Below are 21083 nucleotides of genomic sequence, written 5' to 3'. Positions count from 1 at the left end.
TTGTATTGGCAAGGTTCATCAGTTGCTTTATTCTGTGCCCTGCAGAATCTCAGGCAGATTCTTATGTGAAGCTGGAACCCCGAGGGCCCATCCAACCTTGTTTTAGGAAAGTTCAGCAGCTGTTTTCCATATTGGATACCATTTGTAATCAGAGACCTGCACTTTTCAATTTCCCAGCCACTCAGACCCAAATAATCATACAAAAACTATATTAACTACAACACTGTTTAGCCAATGGCTCAAGGGTATTCCTAGCTAGCTCTTATATTTTAAATTAACCCATTTCTATTATTTTATGTTTTATAAATATATTTTATATTTTAAATATATTTTATATTTTACCACGAGGCTGGCATCTTGGGTGGCTACATGGCATCTCTTTGGCTCTGCTTACTCTCTCAATATATCTCTGTTCAGATTTTCTACCGAGCTTTACTTTCCTAAGCCATTGGCCAGAACAGCTTTATTCATCAAACAATAAAAGTAACACATATACAGAAGGACATCCCACATCAATCCTGAATGTCTAATTTTTATAAAATACTGTCAGGCAGTCAAGGCAAAAGCAATTTCTGATGAAGCAGCTAACCTTGTCACAGTGAGAGCAAACTCCTATGGAGTTCCTTCAATGCCCATCATCCTTTTATGAAATAAATTGGTACTGCCAAGAACAGAGTTGTCTCATTGTCATGAAAAACCCTACATGAGGGCTGGAGAGATGGCTCAGTGGTTAAGAGCACTGGCTGCTCTTTCAGAGGTCCTGAGTTCAATTCCCAGTCACTATATGGTGGTGCACAACCATCTATAATGAGATCTGGTGCCCTCTTCCAATCTGCAGGCATAAAAGCAGACAGAACACTGTATACATAATAAATAAATAAATTTTTTTTAAAAGAGAAAAATGCTACCATTTTAAATGCCATATTCAATAGGTCTTGGAAGTGTTATATATATCTAAAATATATCTCTATATGATCTTGAAAACATACCTAACATATCTACAAATTTGATTGGTAAAAGTGACTAATTATTATCCTGTGTATTTTTATTATCCTAGCTTATAATAATAGTTTCCAAAACTAAAATTTTACCTTGGGCTGGAGAGATGGCTCAGTGGTTAAGAGCATTGTCTGCTCTTCCAAAGGTCCTGAGTTCAATTCCCGGCAACCACATGGTGGCTCACAACCATCTGTAATGAGGTCTGGTGCTCTCTTCTGACCTGCAGACATACACACAGACAGAATATTGTATACATAATAAATAAATATTTTTTTAAAATAAAATAACATAAAATTTTACCTTAATTTTTAAATGAACTGCATAAGTACAATACCTTAAACAAGAGTATAAACAAACATACAGTGTAACAAAAATAACTGTGAATTTGTATCAATATACTATACTATAAAATGTGGGAGTCACTTTCTCTAGACTGCATCCTATTGTCTGTGGGTGAAGCATCTTTAGAGTCCCTGAGAAAATTGAGATAATGGCTGTGTCCTGGGAAAACCAGTGATAACCTTTGTTGATATATAACACCTGTCAAGTTTGAGGCAGTCTCTCTTGATCAAACCTGATCCACATTAACTGGGAATAAATCCACAGCCTCTTCCTGTGAATACAAAAACAAAAACCTCTTCTCCAAAGTAATAAATCTTTTAAGTTCCATTTTACCAATACATTTTTTATTTTCCTTTCAAAGTTAAGGCATAGATTGGTTTGTATCACTGTCCCTGCTTCAATCCCATGTCTGTAAGGAGCTGTTGTTTGCTTAACAACAAGCAAAAATTCAAAGTTAATATAGCAATATACAGAATCCAGACTCCCTGTGTATTTCCCATCTCTGTGTAGCTTATTGTTTCTTATTGTTTTACTTTTTCAAAGGCTTTAATATTTTAAGCTATTTATTTCTTTCTATTTGGTCCGAACATGTTTTCTTTCTTTCTTGAGTTTTTTTTATATATTTTGGAGATCAGACCTTTGTCTGATGTGGGGTTGGTGAAGATCTTTTCCCATTCAGTAGGCTGCCTTTTTGTCTTATTGACTGTGTCATTTGCTCTACAGAAGCTTCTCAGTTTCAGGAGGTCCCATTTATTTATTGTTGCTCTTATTGTCTGTGCTACTGGGGTTATATTTAGGAAGTGGTCTCCTGTGCCCATGCATTGAAGGCTACTTCTCAATTTCTCCTCTATCAGGTTTATTGTGGTCAGATTTATATTGAGGTCTTTAATCTATTTGGAGTTGAGTTTTGTGGCATGGCAATAGATGTGGAACTATTTTCACTCTTCTACAGGTTGACATTCAGTTATGCCAGCACCATTTATTGAAGATGTTTTCTTTTTATTGTATAATTTTAGCTTCTTTGAAAAATCAGGTGTTCATAGGTGTGTGGATTAATATCCTGGTCTTCAATTTGATTCCATTGGTCAACATCTCCCTTTTTATGCCAATACCAAGCTGTTTTCATTACTGTAGCTCTGTAATAGAGCTTGATGTCAGGGGTGGTAGTTCCTTTATTATATGGGATTGTTTTGGCTATCCTAGTTTTTTGTCTTTACATATGAAGTTGATTATTGTTCTTTCAAGGTCTGTGAAGAATTGTGTTGGGATTTTCATGGGGATTGCATTGAATCTAAAGATTGTTTTTGGTAGGATTACCATGTTGATTCTTCCTATCGAAGAGCATGGGAGATCTATTTTCTGGTGTCTTCTTCAATTTCTTTCTTCAAAGACTTAAAGTTCTTGTCAAATAGGTCTTTTACTTCCTTGGTTAGTGTTACCCCAAGATATTTAATGTTATTTGTGGCTATTGTAAAAGGTGATGTTTCTCGGATTTCAGTCCCAACTTCTTTACCCTTTGTGTATAGGAGGGCTACTGATTTTTTTAGTTGATCTTGTATCCTGCCACATCACTGAAGGTATTTATCAGCTGTAGGAGTTCTCTGGTAGAGTTTTTGGGGTCACTTATGTACACTATCATATCATCTACAAATAACGAAAGTTTGACTTTTTCCTTTCCAATTTGAATCACCTTGATCTCCTTATATGGTCTTATTACTATTGTTAGAACTTCAAGCACTATGTTGAAAAGATATGGAGAGAGTGGACAGCCTTGTCTTGTTCCTAAGTTTAGTTGATGGCTTTGCGTTTCTCTCTGTTTAATTTGATGTTAGCTGTCAGCTTGCTGTATATTGCTTTTATTATATTTATATATTATCCTTGTATCCCTAATCTCCCCAATACCTTTATCATGAAGGTGTGTTGAATTTTGTCAAATGCTTTTTCTGCATCTAATGAAATGATCATAAGGTTTTTTCTTTCAGTTTATTTATATGATGGATTACATTGATAGATTTTCATATGTTGAACCAGCCCTGCATCTGTGGAATGAAACCTACTTGATCATGATGGATGGTTTTTTTTTATGTGTTCTTGTATTTGGTTTGCCAGTGCTTTATTGAGAATTTTTAATCCATGTTCATGAGTGAGATTGATCTGTAATTCTCTTTCTTGGGTGAGTCTTTGTATGGTTTGGATATCAGGGTAACTGTAGCCTCATAAAAAGAGTTTGGCAATGACCCTTTTGTTTCTATCTGGAACACATTGAGGAGTGTAGGTATTAGCTCTACTTGGAAGTTCTGATAGAATTCTGCACTGAAACCATCCATCCCTGGGCTTTTTTTGTTTGGGAGGTTTTTGATGACAGCTTGTATCTCCTTGCAGTCTATAAGTCTATTTAAATTGCTCACCTGGCCTTGATTTAATTTTGGTGAATTGTATCTATCTAAAAACTTGTCCATTTCTTTTACATTTTCCAATTTTGTGAAGTACAGGTTTTTGTAGAATGACCTAATGATTCTCTTTATTTCTTCAGTGTCAGTTGTTAGGTCTCACTTTTCATTTCTGGTTTTGTTAATTTGGATGTTTTCTCTCTGCCTTTTGACTAGTTTGTATAAAGGTTTGTCAATCTTGTTGATTTTCTTGGGGAACCAGCTCTTTGTTTCATTGATTCTTTGTATTGTTTTCTTTGTTTCTATTTTATTAATTTCAGCCCTCAATTTGATTAATTCCTGTCTCCCACTCCTCCAGGGTGAGTCTGCTTCTTTTTTTCTAGAGCTTTCAGGTGTGCTTACTAATGTAAACTTTCTTATTTTTTTATGTGGGCACTTAGTGCTCTGAACTTTCCTCTTAGCACTGCTTTCATAGTGTCCCTTAGGTTTGGATATGTTGTGCCTTTATTTTCATTGAATTCAAGGAAGACTTTAATTTCTTTATTTCTTCCTTGATCCAGGGATGGTTCAATAGTTGACTGTTCAGTTTCAATGCATTTGTAGGCTTTCTGAGAGTAGTATTGTTGTTAAATTCTAACTTTACTCGATGGTGATCCGATAAGACACAGGGGGTTACTCCAGGTTTTTGTATCTGTAGATGTTTGCTTTGTTACCGAGTATGTGGTCAATTTTAGAGAAGGTTCCATGAGGTTCTGAGAAGAAGGTATATATTTTTATGTTTGGATAAAATGTTCTGTAGATGTCTGTTAAGTCCATTTTATTCATTATATCTGTTAGTTCTCTTATTTCTCTGTTAAGTTTCTGTCTGGTTGAACTGTCCATTGGTGAGAGAGGGGTGTTGAATTCTCTTACTATTAGTGTGCGGGGTTTGATGTGTGATTTAAGTTTTAGTAATGTTTCTTTTACATATGTGTGTGCTCTTGTATTAGAGGCATAGATGATCAGGATTGAGACTTCATCTTGATGAATTGTTCCTGTTATGAGGATAAAGTGTCCTTCTCCATCTCTTCTGATTGATTTAAGTTTGAAATCAATTTTGTTAGATACTAGGATATTCACACCCGCTTGTTTCTTAGGTTTATTTGATAGGAAAATCTTTTCCCAACCCTTTACTCTGAGGTAGTGTCTGTCTTTGAGGTTGAGGTGTGTTTCTTGTAAACAGCAAAAGAAAAAAAGTTTTTGTATCCATTCTCTTAGCCTGTCTCTTTTTAAAGGTGAGTTGAGTCCATTGATAATAAACTATATTAAAGACCAGTGGATGTTAACTCTGGTTATTTTTTGGTAGTAGTGTTCATGTGTTTTCCTTCTTTGAAGTATGCTGGTGGGGGATTATCAGAAGTCTGTGTTATTGTGAGTGTAGTTAACTTCCTTGGGTTGATGTTTTCCTTCTAGTACTTTCTGTAAGGCTGGGTTTGTGGATATATATTGGTTAAATCTGTTTTTGTTATTGAATATATTGTTTTCTCCATCGATGGTGAATGAAAGCTTTGCTGGGTATAGTAGTCTGGGCTTGTGTCCATGGTCTCTTAGTTTCTGCAGCACATCTATTCAAGACCTTCTGGCTTTCATGTTTTCCACTGAGGATTCAGGTGTAATTCTAATAGGTTTACCTTTCTATGTTACTCGACCTTTTTCCTTTGTAGCTTTTTTTATTCTGTATGTTTTGTGGTTTTTTTTTTTGGTTTTTCGAGACAGGGTTTCTCTGTAGCTTTGGAGCCTGTCCTGGAACTCCCTTTGTAGACCAGGCTTGCGTCAAACTCACAGAGATCCGCCTGCCTCTGCCTCCCAAGTGTTGCGATTAAAGGCGTGCGCCACCACTGCCTGGCATGTGTTTTGATTATTATATGGTGAGGGATGGGAGTTTTTTATCCAGTCTTTTTCGTGTTCTGTAAACTTCTTGTACCTTCATAGGGATATCCTTCTACAGGATTTTTCTTCTATAATTTTGTTGAATATATTTTTGTGCCTTTGAGCTGGAGTTCTCCTTCTTCTACCTCTATTATTCTTAAGTTTGGTCTTTTCATTGTGTCCCAGATTTACTGGATGTTTTGTGTTAAGAATTTGTTGGATTTAGTGTTTTCTTTGACCAATGAGTCTATTTCCTCTATAGTATCTTCAGTGCCTGAGATTCTTTCATCTATCTCTTGTATTCTGTTGGTTATACTTGTCTCTGTGGTTCCTGTTCATTTACCCAGATTTTCTATATCCAGAATTCCCTCAGTTTGTGTTTTCTTTATTACCTCTATTTCAGTCTTGAAGTCTTGAACTGTTTCCTTCACCTGATTGATTGCTTTTTCTTGGGTTTCTTTGAAGAATTTATTAATTTCTCCCAATTTTTTGTTTGTCTTCTCTTCCTTTTCTTTAAGGGAGTTTTTCACCTCCTCTTTAAAGGTCTCCATCATTTTCATAAAGTTACTTTTAAAGTTGTTTTCTTCTACTTCTTCTGGGTTAGGATGATCATGTCTTCCTATTGTGTGTCCGGTGGGTTCTGGTGTTATCATGTTGATTTTTAATATGTTGGAGGAATTCTTGCATTGGCACCTACCTATCTCTTCCTTCAAATGAGGCCGGCAGTGTCTAGGCATCTTAGTCCAATCTTTGCTGTGGCTGTCTTAGTCTTTGATATTTTTTCTTGGTTTGCCCTCTTAGGTCCCCTAGGTAGTGGAGCAATCTGTTTTTCAGGGTTCTATGAACCTCGCAGGCAAACAGGTGGGTTTGGAGAGAGGGTGGGTTCAAGGATAGCTCAGCCACAGGAAAACTCCCTGCTGGCTCGCTAGAAAATCCAAGGGAACTGGGGAGGGGCCCGTGGGTTTTGTCCCACTGGGGAGGTCCCAGAGAGTGGGGCATCTGGCTGTCTGGCCCTGTGGTTGCTAACTCACCTCTTAGGTCCCCTCAGTATTGGAGCAAGCTGTGTTTCCCTTGGTGGATATTTGAGCCTCATGTTGATATGTAAATGTTGCTGGTTGTATTTACTCTTTTAATTTTTTGGGGGGTCCTGCTACCCAACTTCCAAGTAAATCACATGAAAGCTTATTTTGTTACTTACAAATACCTGAACATAGCTTGACTTGTTTCTTGTCAGATTTTCTTAACTTAAATTATCCCAGCTACCTTTTGCCTCTGAGCTTTTATCTTTCTCTATTTCTTTATACCTTTCTTTACTTCTTCCTCAGTGACTAGCTGTGCAGCTTGCATTTTCCTCTCCTCCTTTTCTCACTCTTTGATCTTTTTCTTCCACAATTTCTCCTTATATTTAATCTCTCTGCCTGCCAGCCCTGCCTATCCTTTCTCCTGCCTTGCTATGAGCTGTTCAGCTCTTTATTAGACCAATCAGTTGTTTTAGAGAGGCAAAGCTTCACAGACTTAAATAAATGCAACCTAAAAGAATGCAACATATCTTTGCATCGTGAAACAAATGTTCCACAACATAAACAAATGTAACATAACTTTAACTAATATTCTATAATGAATACTTTTATTCCATCCATAAGGCTGAGAGTGGATTTTGTTAATGACCTGATGAATTTTTTGCTATCTATGCAGCAGATCTCACCCATCATTTGCTATGGAAGCAGACCTCACCAATCTTCCCCAGAATGATTATCCCAGAGTCTTCCCTCCCTGGTATATTAAGCATTTGAGGGGAAGTTCACATTGCTTTATGGCTTATGACCTCTATCCTATTGTGGACAAAGAACACAATAGATTCTAGGCCTTTTAGCTATAGAACCCACACTCATGGTCACAAGCACTATGTAATCACCTCATAAGCTTTATTATGCACCTGGAATTGGACTGATTGTTGCCTGAAAACTTTTTCCCAAGTTGTACAGTGTTTTAAATATTCTGTCAATGATCTGCCTGGTAATAGTCTCTCCAAAGTCTGATCCAAGTTAATTAAGTCATTCTGCACTGGGTTTTCATTCATATCCTGCAGGAACACCCACAATACTGTTCAATGTGGGGCACATCACCCTTGGAGAAGGTAAGAAGAGCTTTTTAAAAATAGAAATTAGGGGTCCTCTCACTAACATGGGGTCATGACCTTAAATGAAGCAAAAGAGACTGAATTTGGGCTTCTCTCTGTTTTCTGAGACAAAGCATTTTGTAGAGTCACTAACATATTTGTTACAGTCCAAAGGGACAAAACATTCATGGTTTCAGATGTACAAAGCTTATAATGCACAGGAACTAAAACAAAGAGAACCCAGGAAATGTGAGATAAAACAATGTCATGGAATGCATGGTGACCCCTACTGCTCGGCAAAGTTCCGGCCATTTTGATATAGTGGATCACAATTCTCCAGTTCCTTTTGACTTTCATTTTTGATGATTCCCACTGTGTGTTATAGGCGTTCCCTAATGCCTTTTCATTGGGGAAATTTTGTGTGGGCTTCATTGGAGGATGAAGATATGTACAATGGGAGCTTCTTTAAACAAAATAATTCTTTATAAAGAATTCCCCAATACTGTTGAACCACATAGCATAAGTCTGCCTCTTCCCACACAGGTTAGCACCAGGATGCTAGAAAAGTTATATGAGTAACATATGTTGGGATTTGATCATTATGTTGACCAGCTCAGGGTCCTATGGCTGCTACATCACTACATAGTCTGTACACAGTTACAAAAGGCTCCTTTAAGAGACAGGCTCCACACATGCCTGCTCTCTCTTTCCCACCCGCTCCTCTGAAGAGGCAGGCTGGTCTTTGAGCTACCTGTCTCTCTCTCTCTCTGTGTCTCTACCTATTTGTCTCTTTGTCCCTCTCTCTGCCTCTCTCTTCTCTCCTGCTACTCCTCTCCCCGGAGGCCAGTCTCCTTCCTTTCCTCCCCCATTTTACATTTCCTTCCTCTCAATAAAACACTTCCACATGAGCACTGTTTGCACAGTGTGTCTATCTCTCACCACCCTGGGCTCTCACCTACCATGGGGCTCCTTGGACCTGACCCACCCACCAAGGTCTATCACACTCGGCATCATAACAACATATGCTTGGTAAATAAGATTAAATTAACAAATAAGTTTTTTGACAAGGTGTATTTAATAATCACGGTTTATAAATTCCTGAGGTTGACTCAGGTTCACAGAAATCATTGTCTAGCTTTGTCTTTGCTCACTTTAGCTATTTGGATAAACTAAGCAATGTTCTGTAATGGAGTATCTGGTTCTACAAGAAAGTCCTTTTCCCAAACTCAGGTATTTAAACAAAAGTCACCATTATCACAAGGACTTAAAGAAAGCTGTTGCTTGCTAAAAAGGGGGGGGGGGAAGATCATTCTCATTATTACTGGAAAGAGGAATTTCTGGCCCTTCATTAGCGTATGGCTGTAGTATTTATAAACTTGTTAATGCCAGTTTCATCAATCCCTGCTCACAAGCCCCAATCCAGCTTGCAAGCCAGCTTCCTCCCATTCTTATTTATCCTTTGTGCAACTGTAAGGTATAAATGGCATAATCCTAGCTAGCTCTTATATCTTAAATTAAGCCATTTCTATTAATCTATGTACTGTAACAAGGCTGTGGCTTACTGGTAATGTTCTGGCATTTTTCTCCTTCAGCTACTACATGGCATCTGCTGACTCCACCTTCTTTCTCCCTACATTCAGTTTAGTTTTCTCACCTCCCTGTGTTCTATCCCACCATAGGTTAAACACCTTGTTTATTAACCAATGGTAATAAAACATTTATAGCATGCAGAGGGGAATCCTGCATCATGGACACATGGCGTGCACATGAACACAGAGCACGCATGTGATACAACTGGAGGTTGTATACATGTGCGATGACTTTGAGGTTATAAATAGTTAATGGTTACAGTCAATATCCAAAAGAAAAATAAGGGAAATATGATGAATACTTCACATTAGTATGGATCTTGGTCTATTGATACAAATTTAAGGTCGATTTTTGTTATACTGTGTATATGTATTTCTATTCTTCTTTAAGGTATTGTGCTTGTGCAGCTCATTTAAAAATGTAATGTATAGTTAACAAATATAAATTAATAGATAGTCATCTGTAATAATCAAGCTTTTAATTACATTAGTTAAGTTTTCTACATAAACAGAGATAAATTTCAGTTAGATAATCTTCAATATTTCAAAGAACTATAGAATATGGCATTTAAAATGTTTTAAGAACTTAGACTTTTCTCAACAGTGAGAAATGTCTGCCCCTGGCAGCACCAATTACTTCAGAGAGGTTGATGGCCATTGAAGAAACTCGTTATGGAATTTGCCTTCAATGTGACAAGGCTAGTCATTTGGGCAAAAGATTGTTCTTTCTTGAACTGCTTGGCAGTATGCTGTATAAATTGGACATGTAGGACCCACAGAAAAATAACTGCTGAACTTGCCTAAAGAAGGTGAGACAGTCCTTCAGCGTTCCTGCTTCATGAAAGTGTATGCTAGACATTCTGCAGGACACAGAAGAAAGTGACTGACAAACTGCCAATATAGGAAAAACTGTCTTTCAAATTATCTGCTTCATGAAAAAGTCTGCCAGATACTATGGGCCTGTAGGCTGAATATGGATGCTCCAACGTTACAGAAGAACTGGCAAGCAGTGACAGGATGATTGTCCAGGCAGTGAGATGTCTCTGTCAATTTTAGAGTATTGGTAGCTGCTTACAATGCACTTTCTGTTTACTTAAGTAATATATCCTTCTGGGGTCTTTGATGGAGTTGAAGACAGATAGTTATAGTTTTCCTTAGTTATGATAAAAGATAAATTAGATATGAAACTTTAGACAAGGGAGCTGGAGAGATGGCTAAGAGGGTAAGAGCATTGCCTGCTCTTCCAAAGGTCTTGAGTTCAATTCCTGGCAACCACATGGTGGCTCACAACCATCTGTAATAAGGTCTGGTGCCCTCTTCTGGCCTGCAGACATACACACAGACAGAATATTGTTTGCATAAGAAAGAAAGAAGGAAAGAAAGAAAGAAAGAAAGAAAGAAAGGGAACTTTAGACAGTAAAGGGCATATTTGCTTTCATGTCTGGCTCATTTATCCTTGCCTCTTCTGTTCATCCAGAACATATCTCTATTTCATTCTTTTTCCCATGGCTAGCCCTGTTCATAGATATTGTCTGGTGATCATAATCTATTTCTTCTCCTAGCCCACCTGCCTTCTCATCTCCCTCAAGGAGCAGATAGATGCCTGAGGTCTCCAGGATGACAGCTAACTGAATGTTTCTTCACCCATACCATCTGCTGAGCATGACCCCACCAACTTCCAACTCCTCCCTCACCACAGTTTCCCTTGTCAGAAGGAAGAAGCCAGACTTGAACTGTTGCCCCTATACCCAAGAAGTCTGGAATGTTTGCTGTCAAGCCTGTTTTTCTACCTGCATTTTATCCCCGGGACCCACGTTTGAAGAAGAAAATGGATTCACATAAATTGACCTCTGACCTCCACACATGCCTTCACCCCTACATTAACAAATACATGAATCTTAAAAATGTTATAAGGATACACAAGGGAATCTAGGTTCAAATCCTGACTAATGATCTATTTACTGCCTTGTGATTTTGTCTATCTTTACCACACTGTGTCTGTTATTCAGAGAGATATAAGTACATCTCACTTGTTGCCATGTACAATAACCAGTTGGAGCATCTATACCCAGAATTGCTCTAGCTGAGACTCTATTCCTTCTGTATGTCTTGGTTTCCCTTGTGAGAAGTGGCAAGTCCAAGGCCCTCCCTACAACATCTAGGTTAAGCAAGGTATACATCCAAAGAGAATAGGATCCCAAAAAGCCAGTATATGATGTAGAGACAAATCCCAGTGCTTCTCTAAATTCCTTAGCTTCGCTAGGCTCAATGTCCTTTGTTTATGACTAGAATCCACTTATGAGTGAGTACATGCCATATTTGTAAAGCAGATGTTGAACTGTGCTCAACTTGTAATAAAAGTATCCCTCAAGGCTGGAGAGAATTGCTTATAGCAGTCTTGGAGCCTGGTCCTCAATTACAATAGAGGACTTTATGGAAAGATGAGGCTAAGCCATTAAACAACAGAATAGGCTAGAGTATGGAGATCTCTCACTACCAACTTAGGCTCTGTTCCCACCCCAAGCCTCAGACCTCACCCTACCCAGACTCATGTCTCTACCCACAGCAGCACCCCAATATTCTGGCCCCAACTCTGTCATTCCCCACACACCTCCCTGGGTCTATAGGTAAATACTTGGCATCATAGGATATTAAAATGGATGTAGAAACCTTTAGTATCTGTGCAACTTCTTTGTGCAACTTGCTTATGCCTTCAGAACATGATCTGTCAAATCATAAATATGACACTTCAATTTGATAATAGATTCATGATGTTATAACTTTATTTATTTATTTAGGTTTTTCGAGACAGGGATTCTCTGTACTTTGGAGCCTATCCTGGTACTAGCTCTTGTAGACGAGGCTGGCCTCAAACTCCTAGAGATCTGCCTGCCTCTTCCTCCCAAGTGCTGGGATTAGAGGCGTACACAATCACCTGACAATAAAGGTTTTTTTTGTTTTGTTTTGTTTTTTGGCTTTTTTTTTCTTTTGAGACAGGGTTTCCCACTAGGCTAAGAGCCAGTGCTGAAACTCACTCTGCAGACCAGACTGACCTTGAACTCAGAGATCCTCACAGAGCACTGCCTCTGCCTCCTGAGTGGTGGGATTAAAGGCATGTGCCACCAGTGCCCAGCATATCATCCTAATTTATGACTTGATGGATCAGATAAAACCCAGATCATGATGGGCAGGCAGCTCATGTTGCATGGTAATGTAATGGCCCATTGTCAAATGTTCAGTTCCACTAAGGCCCAATAGCAGGCCAATAGCTGCCTCCGAAAAGGAGAATAGATGTCTGCAGATGGTGGTTGAGCCTCACTCTAAGATCCAAAAGATGTCTTCTCTGAAGCAACTACAGGATACCAGCAAAGGCTCCTAAGAGAATAGATACCTGACACTGACATTCACAAACCATCCAGACTGCTCTTACAAGTGGCAAAGAAGCCTTCACAGCTGCCTGCACCTGTTGAAGAGCCTTCTCTTGTTACGAGACACACACAAAGCTCTCAGCTCTGCAAGTCACTTGATATATAGGCCACAATAATACACCCAAGACAGTAATGTAGAAAAAAATGTAGTAAGTTTGGTAATGTCTTTGCATATAAAATAATCTTCACAGTCATGAAGCAGGTCAGACTTGACAAAAACCCTATGAAAGTAATCAATGTGGTAAAGTCTTTGCATGTTGCGGTAAACACCAAAAGCATAGAAAAATTTACACTAGTGAATATCCCCATGAACCTAATAAAAGAACCTTTTATTCCACATACATTTTTCTTACTCAGTTATCTCACTGTTGTGTGAGTAGAATTAGTAGTGCTAGTCTACTCTCAAAATATTGTCTGCTTTTCAGGTTGTAAACATATTGTATTCCAAGAAAACAAAAAAGAGATCATTTTAATAGTAAAATATATTTTCAAATGAAATTGTTATGTATGCTGTGGTCCAATATTTTTAGATCATGTTATTTTATTTTGAGGACTAAGTACTTGTTCTTAACATTTTCTATGAAATGAGTGCCAGGGAATTTTATCAATGGGTAAATGTAGTTGCTGTGAAGCTGGTGACCTGAGTTCACTCTCTGGAAGACCAACATTATTCATAGAAGTTTTCCCCCTGTGACTACACTTGGGTTGTATGCACACCACACACCAACACATACAGAAATAATGTCCAGTGAGATCACTCAACAATTTAAGGCACTTACTGTCAAACTTCACTACTTCAGTTTGATCTCTAGTACTAAAACAAGTAGAAACAGAGAGCTATACGTTCTACTCTGACGGACTTATGCACACCATGGCACAAAAAACCACACATTTTGTTTTTCACTGAGTATCCCTGGCTGTCCTGGAATTGTATAGTCCAGGTTTATCTTGAAATCAAAGAGATCTTCATGCCTCTGCCTCCCAAGTGCTGGGATTAAAGGTGTGTGACACCACCACAGCACCAGTTAAGAAGTTTGAAAAGAAGGAGATTTATAATGCATTTTTTTTACCAAAATATTGAGAAAATAGTTGAATACATTGAAAATCCCAAGAAGTATTATTGCTCATTTTAAAAATGATGCTTCTTGTTTTGACTTATATTATTCTTTCACTGTCTAGTTCAAAGATAAATCCTTTAAAAAACATAGCTCACCTGTGTATAGAGGAGCACTCTTGCAATTCCAGTACTTGGAAGAGGGAGACAGGTGGATCTCTCTGAACTTGAGGCCTGTTTGGCCCAGATCTCAGTTGCAGTATGCCATAGGTGTGTGTGTGTGTGTGTATACACACACACATACATATATACATACACACATACATATAGAGAGCCTGTCTCAAAAATTCAAAATAGGGGATCTGGAAAGATGGTTGTTTCTCCAGAGGACCCAGGATCAATTTTCAACACATACATGTATGCTCACAAGTCTGTAAGTACAGTTTCACGAGATTTAACACCCTCATACAGCCGTAAATGCAGGCAAAATGCCTATTCCCGTAAAATAAAAATAATCAAATTTTAAAAGTATACATCACATTATGGATCTTTTTCTAGCATAGTATAGACTCATCTCTTGTCAAGTAAATCTCTCATTGAGTTCATTTATATTGAGAACCGTGTTAAGAATTAAGCAATATACAGAATCCATTCACAAAGGAATTGAAAAACAGTTCTTCATTGATCAAGTAGCTGGCACTTTGATTACCTGCAAATGATGGAAGCAGGAGTAAAGGGCTTCATTTTCTGTATTACAATGACATCTTCGGGAGCTGGAGACTGAACTCAGTAGTACTGCTGAATGTTGATTATCCAAGTTTGGTTACTATCACCCATATAGTGACTCAGAAGTTCATGTGAATTGTGGACCAGGAGGTCTTATGCACTTTTCTGCCTTTCTTTGGCACCAGATAAACTTATGGTGTATTTAATATAGGCATATATTTGTGTGTTTGTATGTGTGATTGTGTATAAGAATCAGAGACTCCATATTTTAGACTTCATGATCAATCTTTAAAATTAATAAAATAGGTAAAAAAAGATGAATTTCTTTGTTCAGGCAAAACTGAAAATACGACACCACTGATAGGGTTGCAGGTGGCAGCCCGAAATATGGGTCTGCTTAATAATTTACTAATCCATCTGATCTTGAGTTCTCAACTTTGTTATTAGGACTTAGGAGTCTTTGGGAAAGCTAACTTCATTAATCAATTCCTTTATGGCTTCATGAACTGTGATTGTTATTTCCAGTGTAATTTCAGCAAAATCAAAACGTTTAATGCTTCATTATACAATAACCAATCTATTTAAAACTGTAGATATAGAGATGGCATTGGGCTATCTTCCTTTATATCAATAATATATTACCTTTCCTTCACCATGTGATATGGTTAGAAGGGATCTCAATTGTCTCTCAAAAAAAAATCACATCGATGAACTATTTTTGATGGCATCATGTTAGTTGGGACCATGTGAACAGGAGGTAATAACCATTTTGAGCCCATTGGTAACACATATGCTCATCAGAGGTTGGTGTTGGGAATATTATTTTCAGGTGTGTGACTTGTTTATGCTGCATTTGTTTAACTGTGAAGCTGTGTTACTGTGCCTGCCTAAATCACCTGATGATCCTAATAAAGAAATGAAGGCCAATAGTGAGGCAGGAGCAAGGAGAGGTGGGGCTGACAGGCAGAGAGTATAAATAGAAGGAGAAATCTGGGAGGAGGGAGAATGAAGAGCAAGAGAACAGTGAGAGGAGGACATTAGGGGCCAGCCACCCAGCTACACAGTAAACCACAGAGAAAGAAGTAAAGAAAGGTATACAGAAATAGAGAAAGAATTTTTCCCAGAGGCAAAAGGTAGCTGGGATAATTCACACTCAGAAAACTGGCAAGAAACAAGGCAAGATAAGGCTGTGAGTTTGTGACTAAGAATAAGCCTCTGTAATATTTTTTTGGGGGGTGGGGAATGAGTAGCAGCCAAGAGAGTAAAACATCCAACAACACTTTGGTGCTCAACATGGACCCATATTTTCAAGTAGGGCCTGAAAAAGCTTTAAAAAATGTATATGGCTCCTTTAAGAGTTTGTACCTGCTGGCAAGCCCTTGAGCAACCAGTATGCTAATTAGAACAAAAAATGAAGTAAAAATGCCTGTCACAGCTCAAGCATCAGCATTCTAGAGCTCTAGGAAGGTTGAATGCCTGGTTTGAATAATCAGTTCCTGGTCACATGTGTCCGACCTGGCTGCAAGCTTTGAACTTGGCTTTCATGACCCAACCTGAGAGTGGGAGGAGCCAGCTGCTAGAACATGTGGAGGATCCAGGTGTAGTTTAAAAGGTTAGAGTGTGCTCCTGTGGTCAAAAAAGGCAGTAAAAGGGATATGCAGTAAAATAGGTTCAGATGGAAAAGATCTTAATAGCTTCTAGTGTGCTTTACAATGTGCATAGACTGAAAAAAGAAAGAAAATGGGTATAAGTCTTTAAAGAGACAATAGAAGTGATATAAAAGAAAAAAACCATCTGCAGATGGGAGATACATAGGGAGTCTGGATCCTGTATGTTATTGTGTTGGTTTTGGATTTTTTTGATTGCTGGAAAGCAAAGGGCAGCCACTGAGACCTGGAATTGAAAGAAGGTCTGTGCAAACAAGCCAGCTTAGATATTTTAAAAATGCCTTCACTTTTAAAAGTAATAACATTGTATTTGTCAAATGGAAGTTAAAAATGCTTTGGAGAAATTGTCTTTCTTTTGTTTCAACAGGAAGCAAGAGGCTGTAGATTCATTCCAGATTAATCAGTACCAGATTTGATAGGGGAGACTTCCTGAAACTTGACAGGTGATTTCTATCAACAAATGTTATAACTGGTCTTCCCTGGACTTGGCCATTATCTCAAATTTTCTTTCTGGGATCCTAAAAACACTTTTTCCACATTCAGCAGGAAACAGTTTAGAGATAACAACATCTGCATTCCCAAGAGAAAAGGGGATGTTGGTGGTCTTTGCTTATTTTTTTGGGTCATGGATGTTTGTTATAATTTAGGGGAACATGGGAATATAGAATAAAAACAATTATTAATCTCAGATATTTTTGCATTGTCATGGAATTTGGTATATACTTTCGAATTCAAAGTCAATTTTGTTACATTGTAGATCTGTTTTGCTCTTGTTTAAAGAACTCTTGTATATTGATACAAATTTAAGGTAATTTTTTTTTACAACACACTATATATGTTTCTACTCTTGCTTAAAGGATTTTTGTATATTGATGCTAATTTAAGGTCATTTTTCTTACAATATGTTATATATGTATATATATATATATATTTGATCTTATTTAAGGTATTTTTTTTATTCTTTTTTAATTAAAATTTCCACCTGCTCCCCGTTTCCCATTTCCCTCCCCTCCTGCCAAATATTGCCCCCTCCCCCACTTCCCTCCCCCTATCCCCACTCCTCTTCTCCTCCCCCCACTCCATTCCCCCTCCCTCTCGATACTGAAGAGCAGTCCAAATTCCCTGCCCTGCGGGAAGACCAAGGTCCTTCTATCTACGTCCAGAAAGGTGAGCGTCCAAACAGGCTAAGCTCCACAAAGCCAGTTCATGTATTAGGATCGAAACCTAGTGCCATTGTCCTTGGCTTCTCATCAGTCTTCATTGACCGCCATGCTCAGAGAGTCTGGAATCAACCCATGCTTATTCAGTCCCAGACCAGCTGGCCTTGGTGGGCTCCCAATAAATCAGTTCCACTGTCACAGTGGGTGGGTGCATCCCTCGTGGTCCTGATTTTTTGCTCATGTTCTCCCTCCTTCTTCTCCTCATTTGGACCTTAAGAGCTCAGACCGTTGCTCCAAATTGAGACTCTGTCTCTACCTCGATCCATCGCCAGATGAAGGTTCTAAGGTGATATGTAAGATATTCATCAGTATAGGATAGGGTCATTTCAGGTTCCCTCTCCTTAGTTGCCCAAGGTACCAGCTGGGGACATATTCCTGGACACCTGCGAACCCCTCAAGAGTCAAGTCTCTTGCCAACCCTAAGATGGCTCCCTTAGATAGGATATATACTTCGCTGCTCCCGTATCCATCCTTCCTATATCCCAACCATCCCAATCCCCCGAGCTCCTCCCATCCTCCCCTTCTCATATTTCTCATCCCATTTCCCCTTTGCCCCATGCCACCTCACCCGCAAGTTCCCAGTTTTTGCCCTGCAATCTTGTCTACTTCCCCCTCTCCATGCGGATGACTATATGATTTTCTTTGGGTTCACTTTCTTATTTAACTTCTATAGGATCACACATTATATGCTTAATGTCTTTTATTTATGGCTAGAAACCGATTATGAGTGAGTACATCCCATGTTCCTCTTTTTGGGTCTGGGATACCTCACTCAGGATAGTGTTTTCTATTTCCATCCATTTGCACGCAAAATTCGAGAAGTCATTGTTTTTTACTGCTGAGTAGTACTCTAATATGTATATATTCCACACTTTCTTCATCCATTCCTCCATTGAAGGGCATCTAGGTTGTTTCCAGGTTTTGGCTATTACAAACAATGCTGCTATGAACATAGTTGAACAGATACTTTTGTCATTTGATGTGGCATCTCTTGGGTATATTCCCAATAGTGGTATTACTGGATCTTGGGGTAGGTTGATCCCAAATTTCCTGAGAAATCGCCACACTGATTTCCAAAGTGGTTGCACTAGTTTGCATTCCCACCAGCAATGAATGAGTGTGCCTCTTTCTCCACAACCTCTCCAGCAAAGGCTATCATTGGTGTTTTTGATTTTAGCCATTCTGACAGGTGTAAGATGGTATCTCAAAGTTGTTTTAATTTGCATTTCCCTTATCGCTAAGGAGGTTGAGCATGACCTTAAGTGTCTTTTGGCCATTTGAATTTCTTCTGTTGAGAATTCTCTGTTCAGATCAGTGCACCATTTTTTATTGGGTTCATTAGCATTTTAAAGTCTAGTTTCTTGAGTTCTTTATAAATTTTGGAGATCAGACCTTTGTCTGTTGCAGGGTTGGTGAAGATCTTCTCCCAGTCAGTGGGTTGCCTTTTTGTCTTAGTGACAGTGTCCTTTGCTTTACAGAAGCTACTCATTTTCAGGAGGTCCCATTTATTCAATGTTGTCCTTAATGTCTGTGCTGCTGGGGATAAACGTAGGAAGTGATCTCCTGTACCCATATGTTGTAGAGTACTTCCAACTTTTTCTTCTATCAGGTTCAGTGTGTTCAGACTAATATTGAGGTCTTTAATCCATTTGGACTTGAGTTTTGTGCATGGTGATAGATATGGATCTATTTTCATTCTTCTACACGTTGAGAACCAGTTCTGCCAGCACCATTTGTTGAAGATGCTCTCTTTTTTCCATTGAATACTTTTAGCTCCTTTATCAAAAATTAGGTGTTCATAAGTTTGTGGGTTAAAATCAGGGTCTTCTACTCGGTTCCATTGATCGACTTCTCTGTTTTTATGCCAATACCAAGCTGTTTTCAATACTGAGGCTCTGTAATAGAGTTTGAGGTCAGGGATGGTAATGCCTCCAGATGATCCTTTATTATATAAGATTGTTTTGGCTATCCTGGGTTTTTTGTTTCTCCATATAAAGTTGATTATTGTCCTCTCAAGATCTGTGAAGAATTTTGATGGGATTTTAATGGGGATTGCATTGAATCTATAAATTGCCCTTGGTAGAATTGCCATTTTTACTATGTTGATCCTCCCTATCCAAGAGCAAGGGAGATCCTTCCATTTTCTGGTATCCTCTTCAATTTCTTTCTTCATTGACTTAAAGTTCTTGTCAAATAGATCCTTTACTTCCTTGGTTAGGGTTACCCCAAGATAATTTATGCTATTTGTGGCTATCGTGAAGGGTGATGCTTCTCTGATTTCCATCTCTGCTTCCTTATCCTTTGTGTATAGGAGGGCAACTGATTTTTTGGAATTGATCTTGTATCCTGCAACGCTACTAAAGGTGTTTATCAGCTGAAGGAGTTCTTTCCTGGAGTTTTTGGGGTCGCTTATGTACACTATCATATCGTCTGCAAATAATGAAAGTTTAACTTCTTCCTTTCCGATTTGAATCCCTTTGATCCCCTTATGTTGTCTTATTGCTATTGCTAGAATTTCAAGCACTATATTAAAGAGGTATGGAGAGAGTGGAGAACCTTGTCGTGTTCCTGATTTTAGTGGAATAGCTTTGAGTTTCTCTCCATTTAATTTGATGTTAGCTGACGGCTTGCTATAAATAGCTTTTATTATAGATAGGAACGACCCTTGTATTCCTAATCTCTCTAAGACCTTTATCATAAAGGGATGTTGAATTTTGTCAAATGCTTTTTCAGCATCTAATGAAATGATCATATGGTTTTTTACTTTCAGTTTATTTATATGATGGATTACATTGATAGATTTTCGTATGTTGAACCAGCCCTGCATCTCTGGGATGAAGCCTACTTGATCATAATGGATAATTTTTCTAATGTGTTCTTGGATTCGGTTTGCCAGTATTTTATTGAGTATTTTTGCGTCGATGTTCATGAGTGAGATTGGCCTGTAGTTCTCTTTCTTGGTTGTGTCTTTGTGTGGTTTTGGTATCAGAGTAACTTCAGCTTCATAAAAGGAATTTGGCAATGACTTCTCTGTTTCAATATTGTGAAATACATTAAGGAGTATAGGTATTAGGTCTTCTTGGAAGTTCTGGTAGAATTCTGCATTGAAGCCATCTGGACCTGGGCTGTTTTTGGTGGGGAGGTTTTTTATAACAACTTCTAATTCTTCACGACTAACAGGTCTATTTAGATTGTTCACCTGGTCCTGGTTTAACTTTGGTATATGGTACTTATCTAAAAAAGTGTCCATTTCTATAACATTTTCTAATTTTGTGGCATACAGGTTTTTGTACTAAGATCTAATGATTCTCTGAATTTCCTCTGAGTCTGTGGTTATGTCTCCCTTTTCGTTTCTGATTTTGTTAATTTGCGTATTCTCCCTCCGCCGTTTGATTAGTTTGGATAGGGGTTTATCAATCTTGTTGATTTTCTCCATGAACCAGCTTTTTGTTTCATTGATTCTTTGGATTGTTTTCTGTGTTTCTATTTTGTTGATTTCAGCCCTCAATTTGATTATTTCCAGTCTTCTACTTCTCCTAGGTGAGTCTGCTTCTTTTTTTTCTAAAGCTTTCAGGTGGGCTATTAAGTCTCCAATGTGTGCTTTCTCCGTTTTCTTTAAGTGGGCACTTAATGCTATGAAT

The sequence above is a fragment of the Chionomys nivalis genome, chromosome 6 (assembly GCF_950005125.1).
Source record: "Chionomys nivalis chromosome 6, mChiNiv1.1, whole genome shotgun sequence".
Lineage (NCBI taxonomy): Eukaryota > Metazoa > Chordata > Mammalia > Rodentia > Cricetidae > Chionomys > Chionomys nivalis.
This window is presented reverse-complemented; position numbering follows the sequence as displayed.